Source organism: Leopardus geoffroyi, chromosome X (genome assembly GCF_018350155.1).
Source record: "Leopardus geoffroyi isolate Oge1 chromosome X, O.geoffroyi_Oge1_pat1.0, whole genome shotgun sequence".
NCBI classification, from domain to species: Eukaryota; Metazoa; Chordata; class Mammalia; order Carnivora; family Felidae; genus Leopardus; species Leopardus geoffroyi.
In genome coordinates this window covers 1,415,146-1,422,524 of record NC_059343.1, presented here as the reverse complement: position 1 = coordinate 1,422,524, position 7,379 = coordinate 1,415,146, and positions in this window count along the sequence as shown.

Genomic DNA, 7,379 nt, shown 5'->3' with positions numbered 1-7,379 from the left:
TCTCATGGTCCACGAGTGCGAGCCCTGCATTGGGCTCTGTGCTGACGGCTCGGAGCCTGGAGCCTGCTTTGGATTCTGTGTCTCCCTCTCTCTCTCTCTCTCTCTCTCTCCCCCTCCCCTGCTTACACTCTGTCTCTCTCTTACTCTCTCAAAAATGAATAAATGCTAAAAAAAATTAAAAAAAAAAAAAGGATCTTAGATCTTGTCTAAAAATATGAATGGCCAAGGTAGGTTTCTCTCTCTCTCTCTCTCTCTCTCTCTGAATGGCCAAGATAGGTTTTTTTTTTCTCTCTCTCTCTTCGTTTTTGTAAAAGCTTCGTGTTCTGCCAGAAAGCTAAGAGAAAACACGCTAACATGTTCCTCTCTTTGTAAATGACAAGGCAAAAGAATACACGTTCTGGAATCGATTCTAAGAGAGTAAAGCAAGGCATTAATCTGATGGAAGCATTTCCACTCAGCACAGGCTCTGTTATAACACAAAGATAAATAAAAAATAGATCATCAACACACTGTAATAGTCAGTGCTGGTGGCACGGTCGTAACCTTATTTAATCCTTCCCACCCCTGCGAGGGAGGGAGGGAGGTTCTTGATCTTTTCTAGACTGGGGAGCTGAGGAATGCAGGTTGTTTGGCCCCAGTTAGCACAAGAGTAATGCAAACTCTTGTGTGTCCAACTGCAAAACCCATGTGTTAACCCCCACAACAGCCTCTCTTGCTTTTCTTTTCTTTTTTTTTTGAAAGACAGAGAAGGGAGAGGAGCAGAGGGAGAGACAGACAGACAATCTTAAGCAGACTCCACACTCAGCGCAGAACCCCATGTGGGGCTCGAACCCACGAACCATGAGCTGATGACCGGACCCCAAGTCAAGAGTCCACCACTCAATGGACTGAGCCACCCAGACGCCCCTCCCTTGCATTTTAGGTGGTTCTGTTCATCAGTCTGAGTGGGAAAGGCTCACTGCTCTTGTGTTTTGCACAGGGTTATTCCTCTCCCCCGTGTTGATGGACATGCCCACGTTTTTCTGTGGCATGTCTTACCGTTCCTGGTAACCGTGGGCTCCAGTGTCTCTTAGCGGATGAGACGTACATTTAAAGTTGGGATCCTTTAGTTTAAAACCGTAAGTGAATTTGCAGAGTTTTCTGTTAGGAAATGACTGTTGTTGGATTTGAGCCACTCAAGAGCCATGTTCTCGAGTACACTTGGGGGGACCCATTGAACGACCACTCTCTCCATTGTGGTATCATGCACTGATCTCTCGCTATGCCCTCTGCACCCCAGTTTTCTTACAAAATCTCCAGGGTGATCCTGTGAGAGAGACACTGCGGATCTCTCTACTTTAAGGATATAACAACACAGGAGGAGAGCAGTTGAATTATACGCCCGGGATAAGGTAGCTGGTACCTGGGGCTCCTGCAACGGCATACCTATTCAAAACCTGTGCGTGACATCAGAAAACAGCCTGAAGGATGGAAAGGGGTCGGCCACAAGCCAGGAAGTTGAGAATCGTCTATCCATCCGCCCACTCATCTACTTACCCAACTATCCATTCATTCATTCATTCATCCATCCATCCAATCGTTCATCCATCTAACCACCAATCCATCCATCTATCCATTCATCCATCCATCCATCCTTCCATCCCTCCATCCATCCATCCATCTGTCCGTCCATCCATCCACCCACCAATTCATCCATCTATCCATCCACCCACGAATCCTTCCTCCCTCCTCCTTTCCTTCCTTCCTTCCTTCTTTCTATCCATTTATCCATCTACCCACCTATTTATCTATCCATCAATCCACCCACACACCCACCCCTCCATCCACCTACCCATCCATCCATACCGTTCTGAAATCAAATGTTTATATCCATGTGTACTCAGACCTACTTCAATACCTGGAAGCAATCAGTACTCCTTCAGTAATAAACACACCCATGAATGAATGAATTAGCTTAGTTTAGATCATTCTGCAGACTATTTGTGAGTGTACTCTTATTTCTAGCAAGGAATAAATCCAAAGGAAGAGAACAAGTTGGTCGTAAGAAGTCTGTGTTCCCAGTTTCATTGAGGGAATCATATTCCACTGGAGGAAGAACCAAGCTCATGATGCAAAGAAATAAAAAAACGTATTCTGCACAGTATGTGTCGATCCCTTTAGAGTTCTGTCTGCTTAGCTATTTGTTCCTGAAACCATTAGATTCCAAAGAGTTTCCATGACTTTATACACAAGAGATTAAATTCTGACCACATGTAATTGGTTCAAAAGTTATGGTTCATAAATAACACTAAAGAGAGGAATTCTATTCTCCTGATGGTTCAGGAAATTGGAAACGGCGGGTTGCAATCCTGAATGTTACTCACTGTCTCATCAGTGAGTAACATTCTTAGTCCTGAGCACATCCTACTCTAGAAATCTGGAAAGCACAGGAAGTCTGTTCATACTCCCCTGTCGACAAACATTTGAAGGAGTCTGGGATATTTTATATTCAAAATGTCACTCATTTCATGATGCCTGGAAGGTCTCATGTCTTTTATTTTCTCTTCTCTGGAATAAAAGACGTCCTCCTATTAAAACATCTTTGTTTTTAGAATCTCCACCTTAGTGCATCTTTGACCAAAGCTTGCTGTATAAATTAAAATAACCAATTGTCCTGGATTAAATTAATCAAATTAATTATTGCACACTACCTCCAGACTTTCAGTTTTTTAAAGCAGAGCCCCGAGCCCTCTGGGAAAATGCACTTTGCTCTGTGCAGAATCCAGCTCTGGAAATCCACAGGACTCCACAGGGAGCTCCCCACACAGGCTCTGCCTCTTTCAACAACGAGTTCTAGAAACCATCAACCTAGCAAGACTCAATTTTTACAGTGTAATGACATTTTCAAAACTCTCTTTGTATCTTTGTTTGCTGTCTACGCAACAGACTACTTCACCCTGATTTGTGTTTAGATTTCATCAAAGTTCCTTTCCCCTCCGTTATTTCCTAAGCCCCAGTTGTAACTATTTTCCCTGGCTTGGTCTCTGTCAGGGACATGCCACACACAAGCACACAGAAGAAAGTGATGAATTTGCACCCGCATGCTTTTGGGAGACAATACGCTTGGTTGTTTCTGGTCACGGTGATACATTTGAGCAATCTATCTTCAGTGTGTTTACACATATAACCACCCCGAGACGCTACGGATGGTCCACAGGGCAGCACCAGCATTGTCCACAATTTACTTATGCTTGCAGAATGTCAGGCTCCGCTCAGACCTCCTGAGCCAGAACCTGCCTTTTAGCAGATCCCCTGGAGATTTATACATAAGAATCACTGTGAACCCAGAAACAGGAAAAAAAAAATTGTTCCAGAAACAGAAAAAAAATTGTAAAAAACATGTTACTTCTTTATGAAGCTAGGCCTGCATGCTGCTCTTCTGACCCAGTCCACCTTGGGGAGCTGGGGAAAGAGAGGCAAGGGTAGAAACGAGGATACAGAACATGTGTCCTTGGAATATCAAGAAATGAGCCTTGGACACTCATGGCCCAGTTGCACTCCCCAGCTGTTTTTGAACTTGGACTAAGCATGTATTAGCATCATATCACCTCTGAAGAAGGCTCTAGAAGGACCTAGACTAAGAATTGTTACAAGAAGTCCATTCCAGGTCAAATGAGGAGAAATTTGAGTACTGTATATCATAAGACCTACTCGACTATCTATCCATACACCCATGTATTCGCCCATCTATACATCCATTCATCTATCTGCCCATCTATCCATCGATCCATCGATCCATCGATCCATCCATCCATCCATCCTTCCATCCCTCCATCCATCCTTCTATCCATCCATCCATCCATCTGTCCATCCATCCATCCATCCATCTGTCCATCCATCCATCCATCCATCCATCCATCCATCTGTCCGTCCATCCATCCATCCATCCATCCATCCAACTGTCCTTCCATCCATCCATCCATCCATCCATCCATCCATCCATCCACCTGTCCAGCTGTCCATCCATCCCTCCATCCATCCATCCATCCTTCCATCCCTCCATCCATCCTTCTATCCATCCCTCCATCCCTCCATCCATCCTTTCATCCATCCATCCATCTGTCCATCCATCCATCCATCCATCCATCCATCTGTCCGTCCATCCATCCATCCATTCATCCATCTATCCATCCACCCATCTATCCATCCCTCCATCCATCCATCCTTCCATCCCTCCATCCATCCTTCTATCCATCCCTCCATCCCTCCATCCATTCTTTCATCCATCCATCTATCCATCTGTCTGTCCATCCATCCATCCATCCATCCATCCATCCATCTATCCACCCATCTATCCATCCATCCCTCTCTTGCAGAAAGCGGATGTATCTGTTCAATGCTTGGTGCTCTGCTGCCCTTGACTCACTGCACTAGGCAAGGGCTCAGCTGAAAAGTGCATGCAAGTTACACACTCTGAGCCCAGTGGAGGTGTCCACTTGTCCTCAGGACTCAGGTGAACTGCACCCTTCTCCCTGCCACACACAGCCTGAGCGCTCCACTGCAGACTGTGTGCATTGCCTAATCTGCACCATCTAGTATTTGCAATAAGGTTTGCACCTGTTACAGAAATAGGTGAGATCGACGACTTACCTTTGTGGTTGGAAAGTAGATGAGATAGTCACTGAACCCCTAGAAGAAAAAAAAATCTAATTTGGAAATAATTGGTGTAATGAATGAGTGTATCTGTTGTGTCAGCTCTCGGTGGGATGGGTTGGGGCTTGCTTATATGATCTGGAGCTTTGGGAATTCTGTTTTGTTTGGCCAACAGTCCTATTCTCAAAGGCATTTCATGCCATGCCCAAAGTTTACCTCCCATATTCCAGAGGTACGTGTGTGCTTAAGAGCTTCATCTGGTTTTGGAAAAGAGCATTGGAACCGTATCAAGTTTACATGTTGGTTCCCCTACGCACTGGCTCAACCCTTTCTTATTAACACCACATGCCTGCCCATGCCACGATAAACCACTAACATACACAGGGTCATGAAAGACAGTTAATTATGTGACTTGCCATGGGAAAAGATCAAAATAAAGGGTTTGCTTCAGGGAACCAATGAAGAATGCATCAGACGTTTCTGTCCCTGAATTTCCAGCTAAGTCGGAAATAGCTGACCCTCGTTGCTGAAGTGTATAGATGTCATGAGGTAAGGTTTAGTGACTGAGCAATGGTTCTTCCAGAAGGCAATACGTTTTAGGCAAAGAATATGGGACGATCGTCCAAAGATCCAGGTTGCAACGCAGCTCAGTGCCATGTGGCTTTGAGCAAGATGCTGCATCACAAACTATTTTCTTTTCTTGTCGGTTATTTTGTTTTTGTTATTTTGTTCGGTTGGGACACGCTTTGTTGGCCTGATGCTTCACAGCTTCCCACATGGGGCTCTTCATTTGAGTACCCAATTAATCTTATTTTCTCGGCAAGGAAGTGTCCTCATTTCCAGCTGAAAGCATTGTGCCTCGCAGTCTGTACCTCATATAAGACCAGTGAGTCACTGAGCGAGGAGGGTTCTCCGCCATGGTGAGTACAGAACACACTTCTGAATTTCCGGAATACCTAGCCCAAATTCTGAGTGCCCGGATGTCCTGCGTCCCTTCGTTGTTAACACAATGTTCTTTCCTTACGTAGTAGGAAGAATGACGGTCCCCAAAGATGTTCATGTCCTGGTCCCCATGTGGCGGACAGAACAATGTCCCCAAAGACATCCAAGCCCTGATTCCCTAATGGCCAACAGAGTAATGTCTCCAAAGGAGTGCACATCCCAGTCCCCATGTGGTAGAAGGAACAATGTCCCCAAAGACATCCAAGCCCTGATTCCCTAATGGCCAACAGAGTAATGTCTCCAAAGGAGTGCACATCCCAGTCCCCATGTGGTAGAAGGAACGATGTCCCCAAAGATGTCCACACCCCAGTCCCTGTGTGGTGGTCCTGTGATACTGATCTCAAACTTTTGACAAAAGCCACAAGGTTCGTGATCATTTGTTACAGCAGCCAAGGACACTAATACACTTCTCTTAAACTATACCAGCTCAGAACACATATCATTCTAGAGGTCCCCTTTTCCGGTCACAAGGTGCAAGCAAATCACCCAGGGGTCTTAGTACCCACAGCATCAGCTTTAGCAGGTCCTGATGGGGCCAAGATACTGTGTTTCTAACCAGGTGCCAGGCAATGGTGCTATTCAGCATGGTGTTTATCCTTCGAAAGACGTCCCCAGATCCCCAGGGTTTCACAGAGCTGGCACGTCAGGGGAACGTCGCTGGTAGACTCTAAACTGATTCACAGACACCGGCCAGTCTGTCCAGTTCCTGGAAAACCCTCGTTTTCCCAAATTACCTGGACCATTTAATCATGAGACAGTGTGCCACTGTTCCCTATTAATGGAAATTGTAGAGATACCCGGACCAGCAAAACCAATTTGAAAATAACCAGTGGTGGGGCGCCTGGGTGGCGCAGTCGGTTAAGCGTCCGACTTCAGCCAGGTCACGATCTCGCGGTCCGTGAGTTCGAGCCCCGCGTCAGGCTCTGGGCTGATGGCTCAGAGCCTGGAGCCTGTTTCCGATTCTGTGTCTCCCTCTCTCTGCCCCTCCCCCGTTCATGCTCTGTCTGTCTCTGTCCCAAAAATAAATAAACGTTGAAAAAAAAAATTAAAAAAAAAAAAAAAAGAAAATAATCAGTGGAGGTTTTCCTGGCTGAAGCCTGCAGTTTTCACAGCTTGTCATACATTCCCAACTTAATGTCTCCCAAGAACGGAGGTGCTGGGTGTTTTGCAGTATCACCAGTATCTCTTTAAGAAATACTGTGGTTTCGCTTTCTTACACCATCCACAAAAACAAACTCAAAATGGATAAAGGACCTGAATGTGACACAGGAAACCATCAAAACCCTAGAGGAGAAAGCAGGAAAAGACCTCTCTGACCTCAGCCGTAGCAATTTCTTACTTGACACATCCCCAGAGGCAAGGGAATTAAAAGGAAAAATGAACTATTGGGACCTCGTGAAGATAAAAAGCTTTTGCACTGCAAAGGAAACAATCAACAAAACTAAAAGGCAACCGACGGAATGGGAAAAGATATTTGCAAATGACATATCAGACAAAGGGCTAGTATCCAAAGTCTATAAAGAGCTCACCAAACTCCACACCCGAAAAACAAATAATCCAGTGAAGAAATGGGCAGAAAACATGAATAGACACTTCTCTAAAGAAGACATCCAGATGGCCAAAAGGCACATGAAAAGATGCTCAACGTCACTCATCATCAGGGAAATACAATTCAAAACTAAAATGAGATATCACCTCATGCCAGTCAGAGTGGCTAAAATGAAAAAATCTGGAGACTATAGATG